The following is a 20,086-nucleotide window of genomic DNA, read 5'->3' as shown; positions in this document are numbered from 1 at the left end:
ACTCCTTTTCAAAGTCCAAAAAGGGCATGCTGCTTGCTTCAGGAAAGGGAGGGTCCTGTTTTCCCTGTAGGAAAATCGAGTAGTGTGTCTTGATAATCTAAAGCACTATTGCAAAGAGCTGTGTGATCCTGAAATGCTACGGACTCATTCTGTGATGTGCAACAAATGTGTGCTGGAGACTCACTGCAAGCTTTGCCCTGGTGTATAAGGAGACTATAAAATCATAGAAACTTACTAAGAGATTAATTAAAAATAATTTCATGGGTACAGGGAGCAAGGTTTTATGATCAGGGTTTGTGTCTTTTGTGAAGAGCAGTTTGCGAGGTTTACTTTTCATTTCATTAGCTGTGAGAACCTTCGTCTCAAGTCTGTTTGTGGTTTCCTGTTTTGCAGGGCTTGCACACTTCTGTGACTTAAAAAGCTGACATTTAAATGTGACAATGAAATGTTTAGCAACAAAGGAGATCTTTAAGCAGGCTAGACAAAAATTCCTTTCAGCTGCATGGCTTTTGCTCTCACTTGGATGACCAGTTTTCCCAGTTCTCAGTTGTTTTACTTTCCAAAGTGGAGAAGGTTGCCGTATTAATAACCATCTCTTTAAATATTGGAATTTTTAGTAGTAATGCTGAATAAAAAGGGTGTATACGGTAATGAATAATAATATAAATAGGACATACTTCTGAATTTCGGCACTGTAGAAGTAAATTTCTCCTATGCTTATCTGGGAGGTAGACAGTGTTTGCGATCACTGAAACTGCAAGTGTGTATCTGATGGCTGGACTTGATGCAGTTTTAATATTTTATTTTGGGTAACTTTTGGGAAGTTTCTGTCCTACTGGGAAAAAAAAAAAAAAAGGAAGCCTGAGTGCTGCTGAAAAATGTTTTTGGTAACACTCTGCTACAATTGAAACTGTTCTCTTCTTATCCTTGAGATTTTTAAATTGAATGTGTGAGGATAGTTTGCATATTCTTTGATTTTGAGTAACTTGTGCAGTATATCTCAGACCCAGATCTGAATTTTGTGAGTAACGCCTGTACCTGAAGCGTAGCTGTGTGCCTTTGTCCTAAAAACATAGAACAACTTCTGCCCCTCAAGTCTCCTGCTCTTTTATGTGAGAGATTAGTACTTACAGGGCTAATACCTACTTTTTTTGTGCAGTTCTAGGTGTGTGAATCAACCTATCGTCACTGAATTGTCAGTTTAATCTTGCTGATTTGACAACTGTTGTATGCCAGCCTGAGTCAATACCAGGTAAGATGAAAGCTGATGCTGTTGCTTTGTTTTTCCTGAGTTTTTGCTTTTAAAACCTGCATTTTGTCCAAATGCCATGACTCTTCTGTAAGCTGAAGGCAGAATGTGCTGCCTTCCATGTTCTCATTCTGCAGTGAGACAGCCACTGGTGTTAGCCTCTCTAGCTTTTGAAACAGGAAGTATTCTAAAATGTTCTTAGGTTCTGACTCCTTTGTAACCATGCCTTAGCATTTTTCTTGACACCTCTGTTAACCTGGTTTTTGTGGTGTTCAGGTACCACAAGCTGTGTTTTTTTCCTTGTATTCCTCACTCCCTTATCACTCCCTGGTTTTGCTGTAGAAACTACCAAAGTCCTTCCTGCCATCCAGAGTTAAGCATGTATGATAAGTCACCTGTACTATCTGACCTTTTCTCTTGAACAAAAAATAGGTTTTGTTTTGATTTTTTTCCCTACCTGCTCCCAAATGTTACCTTTGAAAACCTATCACAGAAGGATCTTACTTGTGTATTGTATATTTGAGGTTTTAGTTGTAAAAAGCTTCCCAGATATGTCTTTTAGAGAATTAAACATAAAGCTGTTATTTGGACCTCATCCATTTATCCCCCTTTAGAGAAGGGGTGTAGATTGCAGGGGGGTGAAATGGGGAGGAAATCCCTTTAATGCTTTCGACAAGGCTATTATCCAGTGCTCCAGGGGAGTCCTCGTGCAGACAAACTAATCCTGAGCCTTTGTTCTGATGCTAATCAAGATAGGGATAATTCTTCTGTCTATGCCTGCTTCTCTTCAGAACCCTCTAGCATTGATAAGGCATTAAGCTCCTTTGCTACCTCTCTTTTTGCTGCGCCTCCCTGATGTCCTCGTTTTCTGTAACTGCTACCTTGAGTGCAAAGTTTCAAGCTTTAAGAAGACCTCATTAGGAATGTTTGCTTAAATATTATGAGATTTTTTGGGGTGCTCCTGGGTGGTACTTGTACACCTCAGTTTAACAGGTATGTTGGTGGCTGTGTGTGTGGTGTTTATTTTTCGAATCATTAAGAAAAAAACCCCACAAGTCTGTTGATGCGAGTGGACACGCTGGATTGAATGCAGTGGCATCTTTTGCTACATGTTGGTACTCGTAACTGAAATTTAGAAGGTGTTTTTCATTCTGTCTCTTCTTGGCCAAAGGAAACAAATGTTATTTCTCAGATGCTTTTAAGGATTCCTTAAGAGACTAACTTTGGATCCATAGTCAAAAGAGCTCTGTAAGTTTCTATAGTGAATGTGTGTGCAACCTAGATAATGTTTTGGTTTATACCGGTAATCCGCTCTCAGCCTAGACATAATCTGCACAGCATTAGAAATAAGCTTGAAACATAAGTATATAGTGAAATATGACTCTGCCTGTGATGTAACACAAAAAATAATGCCTCTTCACCACATCTTATTTGTGACAATGGGGAAAGGATGGTGGTGAAAATATGGTTACGTCTCATGTGAAGTGCTTGCATCAGACAGAGCTGTTAAAGAATGTCACGCAGATCAAGAAGAGGAAGGAAGAAGTGTTCGGAGTTAGCCTCTTTAGCCTTTCCTTGGCCGTAAGAAGCTGATGAGAAGCTCATCCTTGTGCTCCTAAAAGCAGGTCTCTCATATAGCAGTGCTGTTAGTGATAGTGGGCTCTCTGAGGATCAGTGGTGCCAATCCTCCATGGGTAATCTGTCCTGGCTCTGGCTGGGCTGGCCTTCTGGTGAGTTTGTAAGGGAGTTTGCGGTCTTTCACTAGGGGCTGTTCCCTCCACAGGGTGGTTTGAGACCCTTTTTGGTATCAGTACGGAACAGACGGTTGGGAGGGAATCAAACAAATTAAAGATCTTCCCTAGAAGACAGTGTATGCGTGCACAGCTACCATGAGCATATTGGTGCAATGCTCTCATGTTTCATTTTGGTGGAGTGTTTTTCCCTAATGCAAAATTGGAGAAGTCCTGCAGTGATGATGTAAAATCTGATTTCTTTGCAAACTGCACAATTTTTGCCTATGTAGACATAGAATATCTAGATAAGTTGAGCCCAAAAACATGTGTGAAGCGGTAATGGGGCAGAGGGAGAAAAGCTCCATCAGAAGATGCTCAACTGAGGAGACTGGCTGAAGTGCTTTCTGCCAGGGACTACTCAGAGATGCAGGGTGTAAATTTCAAAGTAATCCATCCTGGCTCCTTGATGCAAACCTGCATGGAAGCATTAGCTGTGGGAAGGGGTTTATCAGCACTTCTAAACAGTGTTGTTTTTCAAGGTTGATTCTGTTGACAATATCCTCAAGAGACATCACTACCTGATAACGGTACATCTTATGTGGGTAAAATTATGGTGTAATTAGGTGTAACTGCCTTTGCTATTAACCCAACAGTTGTTGAATCCCAGGAAAGGCTCATTTTCAGAGTGATTGCTTTTACAACCTGAAAATAAATCCTGGAATATGTATGTGGTGTTGGTTTTATCTTTTCTTTACCCTTGATTTGTATATACAGGGCATTTCCTGCAAATGAGTGCCCTGTACTTAGTTATTCATATTCTATCACTTCTCAACATCCTGCTCATCCTTTGTGATTTGAAACAAAGTAGATTGATCTCTGTTAGCTTGGTTGGCATGGGTACCTGTGCCCAGTGTTTTCTACCATCTGCAGCTGGGCATCTTACAGAGTGATGTGCATGCTGCAGGCTTTCCAGGCATTGTTCCAGACAAGCCTTGCTGAATTTGAGATATGTGATAAGATTTACTTTTATTGTCTGATGTACTTGGTGTCAAGCAACCATACTTGCTAAAGCAAGCTGGTATTTTATAGTCCTCTTGCATTGTGCATTTAATTGCTGCATAACTGATTCATTCTGTGTCAAGCATACATTGATTTGGGGGTTTTTATGCCAACATTGATTTGGGTTTTTTTAATACCATTTGTTTAACAGCCTCCCAGTACATAGGGAAAATTTGTACCCTCTTTCCACTTAAAGTAGTACTTGGAGCTATTCAGAGGTATTATTCAGCTTAGAAAACACAATGCTGTGTCTTAACAAGGGCTTGTGTATATCCTAAACTCTGTGAGGATAGAGCCAGGCACTGTCAAGGTGCTCAGAGAAGTTAAAGGCAACACTTTCTTTCAGCAGCTCACACGGACTGTTCAATTTGTTTAACCCCCATAAGTGGTGAATTTTATAGGATTGATACACTAACAGAGGTTTGGGGTTTTTGTCTTCCATGCCACAAAGATCAATATTAAATGTAGAATCAGTAAATTTTATCTACATGTTTTTTCCTCTAGGACTTACAATTACTTTAGTCTTTCTTTTCTTTGACTTCTTCTCCTTCTTGGCTATGGAGCCAAAAATGTTATGTGTGATAATGATAGGCAGCCTGTTTTTCAAATTGAAAAAAAAATGATTTGGAGTGTAGGTGAGGTTCAGGAGGAAAATGAGATATTTGAAGAAGGCTTATTGAAGCTGGCTTGATACTTTAGTATACTGGGATTATCCCATGAGTTTGGTAGAGTTACTTCAGAGTTGCACATAAAGGTGATTGCTGTTACACCCTCACCTGATGTTGGAAGCACTATTGCAGAGATCCTTTCCAGTTTTGGCCAAGGGAAGTAAAACAAGAATGTTGCACACAGAGTGTGTGGAATGCCTTGAGGAGTGTGATGCTGTGCCTGCTAGCTGAGAATTGGATACTGAGAAAGGTATTTGACTTGCACTGCCTGTGAAAACAGACTGATAGCTCTGGGGGCTGAGGCTCTATTGGTGTCGCAGGAAAAATACCCATGAGGTTAGGAAAGTTGATTAGTGTAGGCAGTGTTAATGCAAGCTTTGTATAGTGCCATGAATGTTGTGTAGCTGCGGCCTGGCTTGTCTGTGAGCTTCCTGCTGTTCAAAGCATCTGCAGGAAATGGCACAGTAAATTAGATTAGCTTGTTTTGATCACTTGTGGATTCTTGCACACCTATATGTGTGCAATTTTTGAGAGTAGATCAGTTTCCTCAGTATTTATCTGTCTGTAATCAAGGTGTAATCTACAGTGTGCTAGGCAGTGCTCCCAAGTGAAGACACAAATCCCAGTCAAAGGCCAGTAACATGCGATGGAGACAGGTAAGGGGGGAAAAAGGCATGTAAAAATGTAACTAATTAAAACTGAAATAGCCTGTTACTTTTATGTGATGTTAGTCTTAGGATGGTGGTGATAGGAGTACGTTTGGGAAGACAAACCTTGCAAAAATCTACCAGTCTCCTGTTGTCCCAGAGCTAGTTCTTGGAATGCAATCATGTTCATTTAGCTTCCTGTGAGGAAGAATTATCATTTGGCCATAGATTTTTGCCTTTAGGCTGTGTTTGGCAAAATAAGTTTTAGGTAAATTTAATCCAGTTCACTTTTTATTTGTATTAAAAGCTTAAGTCCCGTTCATTCTCCTTGGCCTTTCTATGATGAAGACGTTGCTGGGCTGAGCCTTGCACTTGGACAACTTGTCTGTGTTCTATAGGAAACTCTGTAGCAAAGGCTGAGCTTATTTTATGTCTTCTGGAAGAACAACTAAAATAGCTGAAGTACATAAGCAAAAACTCATGAAGTAAAACTTACATGCTTCCACAATTAATGTCTGTTTCCAGAGTAATAGGGTGTAACGTGTGGCTGCTGCATGCCTCTGTGTGACTTCATTACGTTGTGGTTTTCCCAATGTGTAAGTCTGTAAGGTTGCCAGGTTTTCAGCTGCTGGGGTAGGGTTGTGCCAGCCACACCTGGCACACGGGGGGGAAGTGACCTTGTAGGTGTGCAGGGAGGAAAGGGATTTGGGTGCTGCTGCTGCTTTCTTTCTGCAGTAGCTCTGACTTACCTCGTTTTGCATCAAACTGGAGTGCTTCCTCACCAGACTTCACTGGGCAGGAAAGCTGAAATATTTGGTGCTCCAAAACCAAAAATCCTATTGCTACAGGGTTTCTTAATGCCTCATGAGCAGACTAGGTAAAGGGACTTGGTCAGCAGGAAGTTGCTATCTTTGTAGAAGTTTCTCTATATTTGTTCATGTAAGAGTATGAAAAAGTTTGGAGGGTGAAATGTTACCTTTACTTTTTGGATCATAGTGTGCTCATTGACATAGGTGTGGTTATTTTGATATCCCACAGAATACATTTGGTCCTTCCAAATTTGAAGGCTTGGCTATGCTGATGCTTTTCTTCTCTGTGCTACATGAGGCGATGAGCAACCAGGCTGTCCTGTGTCTAAAGTTCAGACCTTGGCAGAGCAGCTGGGTGGCATTGCTTATACCCTGAAGCTTATTTTAATTTGTAGGGGAAAAAATTCTTTAATCATTGGATAGGTGACAAATACAAAAGCAAGACTTCTGAGGCAGAGCTTGGCTTATAAGGTAGAAGTAATCATGGCTCTTGTAATGAAGTTTAATGTTGGCACTACAGAACTGAGGACAGAACTTGGGAAAAGATAATGTAAAAGTCTTTTGTCTGTCCTGTGATATATTAGCCTTGTCCCCTTGACCTCCTTATCCTTGGCAGAGGCCAGGTGCCATGTGAAGGGTAACTTCAGCCACTGTCATTTTCTGTGGTCCAGTGTGCTTCTGTTGAGGTGACACACACAACTGCTGATTTGCTCTGACCATTTCTTCTTAGGCTTCCACATGCAAAAGGGATTACTGTCCAGTCTGGTTTTAAGTAATAGATAATTACCTGAATAGATGGGCTATCCCAAATGGAGTATACTTGTTATGATAGTCCTTATTTAATCTCTCCCTGTAGCCTTTGGCTTGCTTAAAACTGTGCTACAACCTTTCTGATTTCCCAGACTATTGATTGCCCTGTGTCTGAAAATGCATTTAATTATGTGATGCTTTTATAGGCAGTAGGTCTTCTTTCTCACATGGAAGAAATGGAGGCTACAGACCTTGCTACAAATTGATTGTTAGTAAACTTCTGGTGACATGGAAAAACTTACATAACATAAACTGTGTGCAGAAGGCTTTAGATTCAAAAGTCTGGATCCAGCTTTCAGCTTCCATGGGTTTCTGCACCGCACAGGTGCGCTGTTACTGCTGCGCCTTGGTGTGAAATGTATTCTTTTATAATGGGATCATCAGTAAATGATGAAGGCAAAACATGTAAGAAAATGACACTTTGTTTTACAAACTCATCATCAAAAGCCGGCTTTCATAAGCATAGAAGATAAAACTCCTGGTCCTAAGATGAGACTTTTAGACAACTCTCTCAGTAAATACTTAGCCTAGCAGCAGCTAAAATTCTGATGCATCATCTGCTTTTGCCTCTGGCGCTTTCTGGCTGTGGGGCTGTTAAGCCAGACACTTGCTGTCTGTGTCTGTTGTATGCTGCACTGCTTTTTCCACCTACTGCTTGGGAGGAGGCTGAAGAAGCCTTGGTGTCTCAGCAGTGGACTTGAGCTCCACACAAGAGCTATACACCAGGTACCTGAGACACTGCCTTTTTGTCTTCCTCTAAGCAAAGCCTGGCTCTGCTGGAGACATTTATGGATTACCCTCCATGTAAGAATATTCACCTCTGGCTTTCTTCCTGAATTCCCTTCCACAGGCAGAGAGCAAATACAAAATGAGATGTATGGGTCAGGGCAATAAAATACTTGGATTCACACTGGAGTGTTTTAAAGGGGTGGAGAGGGGAGGCTGGGACATGTTGTGATGTGAATGAATCTGGGAAGTAATGCTGGCACTAGTTAATCTGGCCTGTCATTTTTCATTTTATTTACTCCTGGCACTTGACTGTCAGACTAGACTTTTATACTGTGTTCTCTTTGTGGCTTAGACTGCTCAGCACTGCTGCAAATTCATTCTAATCCTTTTTGCTATCTGCCTCTTGCAACGAAAACTCAATTGATAGGCTGAATACTTGAATTCCAGAGGGCAAGTGTGGATTCAGGCTTGGGAAGAATGAAGAACCGGCAAATATGCCAAGACCTTGTTGGGAAGGAGGGGCTCTTACAGAGGTGAATAAACTTGTGTGCTCTATCTTGGCAGCAGTTGAGGGCTTTTGGTAGTGTCAGGGGTCTTACCTGCTTTAAAAGCTAAATGGTACTCACCAACAGGTGTTCAAATAGAAAAAGACCTTATTGATCTGGTTTGGGGTTTTTCAAGAGACAGTGAGGATGCATTAAGATTGTTCCTCTTGCCTTGTAACTTTGCTGCATGGCAGATCCATATGTGGGGCAGCACTGCAGAAGTAGAAGCTTTCTCAGCTGGCAGGCAAGTGTTCTGCAAGATGTTAGAAACATTGCTGCCATGCTTCTGCCCTCAGGTTTGTTGAAGAAAGACATGTTTCCGGGTGCTCTGATTGGAACCAACTGTGTTGGTTGCAATTCTGAGCAGTTCTTTCAGGAACTGAAGATTGCTTCACCGAAGTGGTTGAGAGGTATGGTGCTAACGGTGCTTACTGCTGCCAAATGCCGCAGAGCTCCAGAGTGTTAACTGTAATCTGCTGGTGACAAAACTGGGCTTTCCATGTTGCAGCTCTGACTTGGCTGTGGATAAACCAGGCTTATGTTAGGACTAAGCAAAACTCCTACATGAATGTTCTCATCCTCCTCTTTCTGGCATCTTGACATAGAAAGTGCCTTGATCTTGACTGTCTGGGGCAGAATGCTGACCGTACCAGTTCCTTGGAAGGCCATAGCTGGACTGGAAATGCTGTGTCTGTAACAGGGAAAGGGGAGCAGGCATTTTTCCTCTTAACTGGGAAGGAATGACCTATTACTTTTGCTTTTAAATATGAATGAACTCATTCTCCTTACCTCAGATATTGGCCATATGGTATCCCTGGTAAAAGTAGCAGATGTTCCTCTGCTGTGTTTTGCTTTGGTACACAAATTCTCTTTGTTTTCTTTCTGGCCTGTCTGCAGTGGGCTGTGATACTGCTTATTTTGAGTGTATCAGGTTAATTCCCTGATTTTCTAAGTGTTCATTTAGAGATGAGACATGAGGTGCATGAAATGTTGCTTGGGTAGTGGATCTGATGTGTGTGTAGCTGGTAAAAACCCTGGTTCAGTATGCTCAGCTCAATAGCTTCTCCTTCTGTTTTACTGTTACTTACTAGTTCTTCAACATAAGAACATGTTCCATCCCATTTTTATGGTATCGTTTGGTTTGATTTTGCTAGTGAAAGTAGTTTCTTTGCAAATCTGCATCACTTTGTATCCCAGAGCATTGTTTCTCTAATGAGAGAATGAGGATATTTTTGCATGTAAGTGGTTGTTTTCTATGTTCTCCTTGCCAGTGTAGTTTGTCTTCTTTTGTACTCATGAGCCTCTGTTCCTCTTTACTCTGGAAGAATAGGCATAGGGAGGTGAAGGGCAGTCTGAGTGCCAGACAGACCGTGGCATTTGGCAGTCTGGATGCAGGAGTTTGAGGACTGCACCCCTAAAGAGTTGTTCTTTGTTGTGTCTTTTGTTTGCATGGGGAATGAGGTACTTGACACAACACTCAAGCTTTAGTCCTTGGTGGTGAAGATAACTCAGATCTTCTTATTCCATGTATTTTTAGGAATGCTCATGCAGAAAGGAGCACATTGCTTTGCCACGGGGGTTCTGTTGCCCTCAAGCAGTGCCAGTGGTTGGCTGCTGTGCTGACCTGTGTGAAATCTCTTTCACACATGCAGCTTCAACAGGCATAGTTGTGGACAGAGCCCTTCTGTAGGCTGCTTGTCTGGGCATAGTTGAAGGCAGCTCCTTTTTTCCCTTTTCTCTGTAATTTGTTTCTACTCCCTGTTCAGGAACCCTGCCTGCTGGTTTTCTTTGTAAAGATAAGCACATCAATATGGACACACTTACTAAGAAGGGTGTCGAACAAAGGAGAATGTGGTGGTAGATTTTTTTAAGATTTCTAGATTAAGAAGGAGGATTTGCTGTTAATATCAAGGAAGCTGCCATGATTTAACAAGAAAAAATTGCCCATAGTTCAGTGAGGAGTATGGTGATGAGATTGGTAGGTGGGAAACAATTGTTATCTTTGCCTTTCATTTTTGAGAGAATGAAAATACCAAACGTGGAACAGTTCAAAATGCGTGCATGTGGTTGATTGTATTCTCTAGTTAATGTGATACTGAGAAGAAGCACTAGCACAGGTCCTATGACCAGTGTGTTGATACTTTATCTCTTGCTTTACTTTTGAAAGCCTGAGGTAGTGACATGGGGCAATCCCCTGTGGGGAAAACATGAGTCTCTAGAGGACAGATTCTGTCTTTCTGAAGAGAAATAGAAGTGGGGAGGTGCATACCTCAGGGTCCAAGGGGTTTGCCTCAGATCGTGCACTGAAGAGGCCTCTAGTAAGGAACTGTCCTTCCTGTCTGTGTTCAGAAACCACTAGTCCTTTCTGGGAGACTTTTGTCTGGGTGCTCTTGGGCCTGTTGTTTTCTGTTTGATGCTGTAAGTTACCTGGGATAGTTTGTGCACTCTACTTAGCATGTGAGGGCTTGTAATTCTCACATTCAGTGAGACAAGGTGCTTTTGTAGTTAGCTTTAACTGCAAAATACTGCCACTTGCAAGTACTTCCAAACTTAGTGTGGCCCCTTAGCAGAGCTAGTCAACAGACTCTTTTAAGCATCTGCTTGTGAAGGAGACTGAAACCAAGAGTGCTTTGTCTCAGGAGGAAAGAGTCTGACGGTGGGATTAATGGTAGAGTTGTTCAGTTATGATAGAGGGCTCTAAAATTTTAATACTGCTCTTACTAGAAGACAAAAACACAAGAGTGAAACCTGCTGATAGCTGTGTTTGGGAGCAGACTCATGTTCCATGAGAATCCTACTGGGTCCAGTTACAAGAATGCAACAAAGCAGTGTTTTCATCTTTGTCCATAATCAAAAGAGGAACAGCTGCTCTAGGGGTGATAAAATGCAAGGAAAGGCCAGATAAATTCTAAGACATTGAGAAGAGACAGATTTCTTTGTAATAATCTCATTGGTATTTACAGAGTTATTACAGTCATTGAGGTGCTGCCACAATGTACACAGTTTAAGCAAAAACGAAACAAAAAAAGGTTGTTTAAACTCTGATGGAAAAGATCAGTGTTCGAAATGGCTGGAGATGTTTTGTAGCAAATCTGTGTTTCTATGTCCCAGTGCTCTCAGTAATTTGCCCTGCGCTGCCATTGTTGCACCCCATGTTCCATGCTGCCGGAATGCTTTGGCTTAATATCAAGCTCTGAAAGATATGTTCAGTATCACCTCATGATCTCAGCCAAGGAGGGGGTGTATGCTTTGTAGGTTCTGTCTCTTAAGGAGGCATGGCTAAAATGGGAGCAGTTAAAACAAAAAAAATCACAAAATAAAACCCTCTCACCCCATTCCCATCTCTCATCCACCCCCTCCCCCTGCCCCCAACAGCTCTCCCTACCAAAAAACCTGCACACTTTTCTGGAAGCCCATCTGGCATGGGAGAGGAGACAAGTTTGCTCTTTTTCTTGGAGCAGGAGATTCCTGTGTTCCCATTTGTGGTTGTTTAGGGAAGCCTTTTGCAGGTATCTCCAGGGTGATGAAAGTCCCTTGCATGAAGGGACACAGGCTCCACGGTCTGTGTGCAGCTCACCTGTGCGCTGAGCTCCGCAAAGTGGGGGCCCTGCCCAGCCTGCTGAGGGTGGTGTGCCCGCACAAGCCTCCCTGGATCGCTGCTGCAGCCGCACAGGGCCTTGGCGAAACGCACAAAGGAACTGCCCTCAAAACCTTGCAAACTCATTCCTCTCTGCCCAGGGGCGATTTTTTTTTCAGTCGTGGGAAGTCCTGGAGACGTTGTTAATGAGTTCAGCTGAGGAAATCACACCAGGAACTGTGGGAGGGGGAAGGCTCGTTCTTGCGTGCGAAGTGTGAACTAGAATGTGTGCTAAGAGGTGTGGTAAAAATCTTACGGAGGAATGAAACAGAGGTGAGGCAGTGTTAATACTTGAACACAAAGGGAGAGAGCCGGAAATGGAAAGGGCAGCCATTGGCAAAGAAAGTCTTCATTTTTAGTTCCTTCATAAATCAGTAAGTATCAAGCTCATGTCAGTGACTGTAGCTACAAAAATATAAAGGGGGTTAAATATTTACTGATAAGAATTTGAGGGAAAACTTGTTTTCAAGTAGTTTTGCTCTTTGATTCTCGCTACTGAGTCAAATTATTGGCATATTTGGGACAGAAATAGCTCATGTATCTGAGTGACCTTTAAAATTCCTTTTCAATCTTCTGAACTGTAGTGAACAAAGAAAGCATTAAGAATAGGCGTGGTGCAGATTTTATTGCATGTTTGCAGTACACCAAAGAGCTCTGTATTTCTTTGGGTGATATAGCAAGAACCTGCTGTGAGAGTAAGATCTCTGGGACCAGTGATCACTCAGTTAGAGGTGGTTTCTCTCCCCGTGGTGGTAGCTTATGATACCCATGTAGCAGTGTGGGTGTTTGTTGGTTTTTTTTTTTGCCCTACGTGTTTATACAGCACGTACCACAGCATGATCTGATTTGTAGGCTCCGATTTCTGCCTTTCTTTGACCTGCAAGTGTTAATGAGGCAAGAAGTGCTTGTGAAGGCCTTTTTTGCCTAGTCACATACCTGTCTGAAAGCAAAAGTTTATCCTTTGGGTATGCCCCTGGCTTCCTGTCTGCATCTCTTCCTTTGCAGGGTCTTCTGCAGCGAGTCACAACAACTAGCTGTTTTGTAGGGAAAAGGGTGTTAAAAAGCAGAAGGTGCTAAAGAGAAGGGATGAGAAATGACGTTTCAGCCAAGAGGCTTTCATTGTATGAGCAGGAGAAGCGTACAGCAGAGGGGGAAGCAGCATGAGATCAGTGGGCTTTTTATTGCACAGCATGAAAAGATCCCACAACTAAAATCTGATCTAACCTTTGCTTCCTGTGTGTCTTACAAGAAATGTTTTCCATCTAAGGCAAGGAGAGCCTGCTGTAAGGAAGCATGTGGCTGTAATTTATTTCAGAAAATGTGTCGCAGCATTCAACTGTAGAGAAGACCAGAGACCTGTAGTAGCTGCAGCCTCTATTGCCCACGATTGTGCTATTTAAAGACTAATCTTCTCTAGCTTGATTCTGGTGAAATAGCAGGCTTGCCTAAAGTCTACTTACTACTTGTAGGTCAGGGGATTTAGCCAGGCAATGCTGGGGATAGGCCTGACATTTCACAAGTCAACATAATTGGATTATTCAGCTGATGGTAAGCCAACACCTTTCCAGAAGGTTTCTAGAGCTCTGGTTCGACTCTCGGTAAACCATTTCTAATGCAAGACACCTATACAAAGCCACCTACGCTTCAGGTGTGGTTTTGAAAAGAAGTGTTCATTATGTTAATCACCTCTCTGAAGTTGTTTAAGACTTTCATTCCTGATACCCTTTCCCCCTCCTACTTTTTCTTGATTTACAATAGCAGAGGGAAAAAAAATCGGTTTTAGAAATGAGGATTTAATAATTTTCTTCAAGGATTCCTTTTTGCATCTTGAAATGAAGGTGTTTTTGGACCTTGGGTTAATCTTAATGTCTAAAAAATAGTCTGAACTCTCAACTTCAGGTAATTTCATGAACCAGACCCTCCCAGGACCGATGACATTAAGGCAGTAATGTGCATATCCCCTGTTTCAATCTCTTCTTCAGCGTGTTTTTTAGGCTTCTGGGAAGTCTGAGAGTCCCACTCTAGGTTGTGCATCTTTCTTTTGTTGCAATGTCTTTCACATTACTATCATTGGTCTTAACTCAAACCTTTTGCATTTTGGGTGAACAGTTGTAGAAGGGAAGTGGGATGCCTCTGCATGTTCTCATGTCTTGGTTGGTTTGCAGGTGAGCTCTCTAGCCTGTTCTCAGGAATGTGTAGTGGGTGTTGAGCACTACTTGCTCTGAGATGACATGGCTCCCACAAGGCCGGTTCTTTCTTCTTTCTGCATTTCTTCATTCCCATCAGATCAGGAGTCTTTCCTGCAGTTAGGAAGTCAAGATTATTTCCCCAGAAACGAAAGCAAGCAAAAATTATGGGTTGGGGCATCTTGGAGCTATTGATGTTGCAGACAGTCACCTTGTCTGCATTTTTGCTTGCTGGTGGAAGTGCTTGCAGTGTTTGCAAGGAATAGTGTTCTTTTGATGGTGGTGTTGAGGTTGTACCTGTAAATTCTACAAGGCCTCCCTCCTGAGAGCCTTTGCCTTTGGGGAAGAGTAACCTTTTATATCATGACTTCTGAGAGTAAAATTCGCTGTTGTTCTAGTGACAAAACCCAACAGTTTTCTTTGGTCAGAAATAAAAAAATTATCAATGGGACTGCTTCTTCAAAGAACTTAAACTCTTGCCCAATTACACTTATTTTGTAGCAGATGTAGCCTAAATATAATTAGCTTTTTCAGATTTGATTTGTCCGCAAGGAGCCTGCAAAGACTGTTGGTGCCTTTGATGTAAATAAAGCATGGCTGTTTGGCAGAGATGATGAAGCTTGACCTTGGTCCCTCAGAAGTACACTGCTGAGTTCTGTCCTTACCAGCATGTGTTCCCACCTTTCAAAAGGGCTCAGTAGTGTTTCACTGGGATTACTTTTCATTTTCAAGGGTGGTGTGAAGCAGCCTCTGCAGTGATTTCCAGTAGCTATACTCAAGTGCTTCTGAGGAGCAGGACTTTGAGGTGGAGGCCGTGGCGGTGTTGCTAGAGACCAGGGAAGGGTATGTGGGTGTTAGAGAAAAGGCTTCTGATAGCTACTGTGCTCTGTAGTGTGCTGTAATAAGGGTGGTTTCCTCAAAATGTGCCTTGTAGTGTCCTGTGGAGCCTTGGTGGAGCTATTTATTTTCCACAATGCAGGGTTTTCTTTGTCGTCCCCCCACTTCCCTCTGCATGTGAAAGGATGATTCTGCTTCGTGAGGAGAGCAGACCCTGAAGTACAAAAGGAGACTGTGGAGATCCTTTGTTGTCCAGAGCCAACTGTTGCCTACACCTGTTAAATGCAATGTTTGGCTTACTCAGAAAAGCAGTTCTAGGTGAGTTGGAACGTGTATAAAACATGCAGAGACTAGTCTTTTCACAAAATGAAGCTTGCAAGTGGATTTTAAAAAGAAGCCAATGGAAATCCGGATAGTTGCAAGCGACAGAACACCAACTCCTCTGGATATAGGTGCTGTGACATTCATACAATACAATCTCTCTCTGAACCTTATAGGTGGAGTTACATATTACATTTGGTGTTTTGTTGGCTTTTTAAAACAGTCATTACTCTGCATTTAGCTAAGAGACATAAGGTTACTAAAAAGAAAACACCAACCTTCCATCCCTTCCCTCCCCCAGCTCCAAATTCTTGGTTAATTCCTGTGCAGGGACCCTTTCTGAAACTCTGCATAATGTGGTGGTTGATTGGTGTTTTGTTTTTTGTTTTTTGTTTTTTTTTTTAAATGGATGAGAACAAGAAGCTCAGTTAACCTGTGCATGTGAGACCATTGTCAGTCTGATGTTGATGTTTAGACCTTTCTGAAAGATTCAGGGTTTTTTATTTGTAAAACATATTTTAATTCAAATGGTTGCTCTGCTTCTTTTAAACTGTTGTACCAGTGTCCCTACTCTCCTATTGCTTCCTCTTGTCTGTTCAAGAGATGCCAGAGAATTGTTGAGCAGGTTTCTGATTCTGATGTCAAGCTGTTTTTATTCCTCTACATACATGTAGCATTTGTAGACACTAACTTGTCTCTATATGGGTTTTATTTAGAATGTTTGGCTTTAGAGGAAAAGGAAATTGGTAACACTGAAAGATGGTGTTAATGGATTTAACCAGTTGTTTTGCAGCAAGAAAAACGTCTTTGGTGATGACAATTGCTGACTCTCAAAAGACTTAATCACACATCGGATTTACAAAATGGGGAACACAAATCCAGTCTTAAGGGTATAGTATAAAAAGGTGCATACCCTTTGAGAAACTAATTTCAAACTAGCTTAAATGAACATGAAAGTCCTCTGCTGTTGAAAGTAATTTTTAAATCACCTTCTCACTCTTTTGTGGGTCTTGCATATTAATTTTGTTATGCTGTAAGCTCTTGTAGCTGATCTCTTTGTCCTGCTGCCTGGAGCCTTGTGTTACAGGTAAAAACATGAAGAGCAGGATTTTTAAACAAACTTGCTTTATACTAATTCTAATAACCTTTATTTAATCAATTCAGTCTGAGGGAACCTTGTTTCCAGAGACAGGAAATTGCTTGAGGATTACTGGCTGTCGCAGGACTTTCGTATTTATTTGCAAAATGTCTGGAAAAAAATAATAATAGAATCAGTCTTCCTTTAAAGGCAGTTGAAACTGGAGTTGCTGTGCTTTTCCCATGAGGCTGGGTAGAGGTCACTGGGAATTTTGTGCTAGAATGTTTTTTCTTGACAAGTAGTTTCATGGCTTCAGTGTACTCATGCAGGGTGCTTGGAGACACCTCAAAACCCCAAGCAAAGCAGAGAGTGACCTGTTTCTCAAGTGGATGTACTGTTCACTTAGCTGCTAGTGGCTTGACAAACTTATTCCTTACCTTCAGATAGTAGAGAGTTAAATATGCCTGCTCTAAAATGCACTTTTTAGAGGAATGGGGAAGGATCTTCCATTTTTCAGCTCTGTGGGTGTAAGAGGAGCAAGGCATAGAGGTGTCTATGACAGCATGTGTGGCATCTTTCATGTTCATGTGCCCAGACTGTTGACATTTGAATACAAGTATGCTGGGCAAAAAAAAATGTAGAAATCCAAAAGACTCAGATTTTGTAATCTGTCTTGTTGCTTGTGTTTCATGGATGGTTGCCTGGTAGCTGTCCCATTCAGGGGTGGAGGACTATGATGAGCTAGGAGGCAGGCAGCACCTGGGAGTGGTGTGCTTGGCTGAGGGACAGCAGGCAGGGAGGCAACTGCTCAGGTCAATAGCATGATGCTTCACCTCTGCAGTCTGGTCCCAGTGGTGAAGAGGTGTTGCCTGTGGCTTTATCCAGAGTCTCTTTGCACATTTTGAGTATTGTGAGGGAATATGATCTTTGGAAGGGTTTTCCCTAGAGCTTTGAGGTCGACTGTACAAAGCCTAGCTGTGCTTTTGTAGACCTAGGTGGTCTAGCAAAACAGCCAAAGTGTGAGGTAGAAGATTAAATAACTTGTATGCTCTGACTTCTGCATATCCTTCTGACCTAGCATGGGCATGTGTGTGATTCTTCCCTGTGTGCAGCACCGCTTTGTAGCCCTGCACAAAACTAAGATTTACTGCCTAGCCTTTTGCTGACTCTTGCTGTTCTGCTTTGTGTAACTTTCCCTTCTTTTTTGGCTTTGATTTCATTTGTCTTCTTCTAACTCTAACAAGCCTGTGTTACCTTTGGCTATTTTGGAACACTCACCCAGCTTTCTGACTTTTAATCTGCACGGAAACCATGATGCTGGAGTCAGTATTTAGGGAAATGATTTCAATATAGAGAATCTTTATGCATAGTAAATGATTTTTTCCACACTTCAGTGTGGATTGAAAATGGAGATGGTTTTAGGAGCAAGAAGCCTGTACAATTTATTGGCCCAGCATATTGGGCTGCTTGCTTAAGTCAGAGAGTGGTTTCAGACACTTCAGGCCTTGGCAGCAAATCTGAGGTGGGAGTGTTTCCCCAGCTGCTGCTTCCACAGGCCCCAGAGCTGTCCTTGTGCAAGGGCCCAGTTTCTCCCAGAAGTTCCTGAAAGCTTCATTACTGTTGCAAAGGGGATGCTTAGCTGCAGGGCAGGTGTGGGAGCATGGGGGTGTCTAGTCACCCAAGAGCAAGAGGTCATCCTTCAGCCCAGGTAGCTTGTGAGTGCTTTCAATTGTGGCAGAGGGACACCCCCAGCTGGCTTTGCAGAGGGGAGATGCTGCTGTGCAAGAGGTGGATTAGGCTGGAGGTCAGTAAAGGGTGAGGAGCCATTGCTGCTATATAAACAAGGTGCTGAGAGCTGCTAAATGAGCAGTTGCAATGAGGCAGTGCTCCTTGACTGCCTCAAGATCTTTTGCTTAACGTTTTGAGTTTGATAACAGCTAGACAGAGGCCCTTCCCTGGGGAGTGGAGGAATGGGGATCCCTCTGACACTTGCAGGGTGGTGCAGAAGACTGACTGTCACCTGCTGCAAGTCAGAGCATCCTGTGTCCCACCTCTGGGCTACCCTAGTTCCAGCTAACAGTGATTTATTTTTATTTTTTTTTCTTCTACTAGCTATGCTTTGTAAAGTCTAAATGTCACTGAGTCAGGTGAGGAAGAAGTTGAAGCTTTAAACTGACCTATTGAGATACAACAAACAGGTTTTATTTATGAAAAGTTTTTTTCTGAAAACTCTTACTTCTCTATACCTTTTTCTGGCATACTTCTCTCCCACCCCAATTTAATGGTGGAAATCTTTAACACAAAATCAAAGTCTTTAACGCAATCTTTGGATGACAGTTGTAGATCTCAGGTGATGGTTTGCTACTCTGCTGGTAAGGGAACTATCCTGAGGATTCTGCTTGGAGCACTTGGCCTTAGGGTGTGTGTATGTCCCCTTGTGGCATGTGATAAGCCACTATCCTTGGAATGTCTCTCTGACTTGATTCTTCTAGCTTGTGATGCTTAAATCAGAATGCAATTGCAACTGATCACTTATAAGAAAATGAAATTAAGCATAGCCTGTTGAGGGGAAACTAGTTAGAGGAAAAGAGGCTATGAGGGTCTTCTGCGTAGCAACGTGTCTTCTCTGTGAGTAATTCTGGTAATTGTGAGAGTGATTTAAAAGAAATCAAGCTGTTTGGGCTCCTGTTGCCCACCCTCTCTTCTCTTGGTCCTATTGACTTTAGAAATTAGTTTATGTCAACTTACCTGAAGTCTGAAATCTTCAGGTTGAGTGTTGGGGTGGAGGCTGGTGTGCCTGCTGCCGGTGAGGGTTCTCCACTGAGGGACACCGGGGACCGCGGCTCCACAGGAGCGGGTCTGTGTGCAGGCAGTGTGCTAATTGTCCTGCGGTCTTAGTTGCAAGGGGCTTGAATGGGGATGCAAATTTTTTTCTTTCTTCATTGTACACTGGCAAGAGTGATACGGCTCTGTGGAATAAACGTGCCCAGTGCTGCTGTGATCGATGTCTGCCATAGTGAGGGGTTTGTGGCAATACCCATGCATCTGTGCACAGTGCACCCCATGGAGGAAAAGCCCTAAGAAACATCTAGCAACTTTGCAGCTGCTAAAAAACAAAAGTAGAGGGAAATAGTGACCTAATGGTTGCAAAACCGACCCATAGTGCTGAGACCTTTTGAAGGCCTAACTGAGATCTATTGAAGTCATTCTCTTCTGTGTTAGAATCCCAAATACAGTCTTAAGGCCAAAACCAGAATTTAAAACTTTCTTGGTTTGGTCAATGATCTATCTTGTTGGAAGATTAAGCTTTCAGAGGACTTAAAGAACAGTCTTATTTTTCAGAGTTTTTGTGTGTGTGTGTATATCTCTGAAAAGATCTATGTGCTGACAGACATTCAAACATCAAGGATTTTTTTAGCCTGGAATGTTCTGATAAAACAACACATCTCTTGCTGAGAATGTTCTTTATAAGGTGGGATACAAATGACAAGCACTGTACAGTATTTGTTGTCATTCCTTGAAAATGGGGGATACTTCTATATAGTACATATTTTTATATCTGGGAAATGTAATAATTTTAAACTGGAGTTGTGTCTCACAGCTGTGATTTTAGGAATAAATATAAGAGTTCCTTCATCTCCTAGTATAGTTCCCTACTTAAATGTAAGACTGCTTCACTGAAGTTTATATTTAGAGGGCTTTGAGAGGAAAAAGACTTCCAAATGGATGTCCTCTCAAGTGGCTGTGTATTGCAGCTGCATGTATAGCAGACCGATGC

General features: G+C 42.2%; 1 protein-coding gene across 6 annotated transcripts in view; it reads left to right on the top strand.

Moving 5' to 3' along the window:
• SUSD6 (sushi domain containing 6) overlaps nucleotides 1–20,086 on the top strand; it is a 94,939-nt gene that overhangs the window by 19,496 nt on the left and 55,357 nt on the right. For all 6 annotated transcript variants that reach the window (XM_040068495.2, XM_040068498.2, XM_040068493.2 and 3 more), the window contains one exon: nucleotides 1,160–1,252. The gene's annotated coding sequence lies outside the window, so the exon portion shown is untranslated. The remainder of the gene's footprint in view (nucleotides 1–1,159; nucleotides 1,253–20,086) is intronic.

The sequence above is a fragment of the Hirundo rustica genome, chromosome 6 (assembly GCF_015227805.2).
Source record: "Hirundo rustica isolate bHirRus1 chromosome 6, bHirRus1.pri.v3, whole genome shotgun sequence".
NCBI classification, from domain to species: domain Eukaryota; kingdom Metazoa; phylum Chordata; class Aves; order Passeriformes; family Hirundinidae; genus Hirundo; species Hirundo rustica.
Note: the sequence above shows the minus strand (reverse complement) of the source record. Positions and strands in the feature narration are given on the sequence as shown.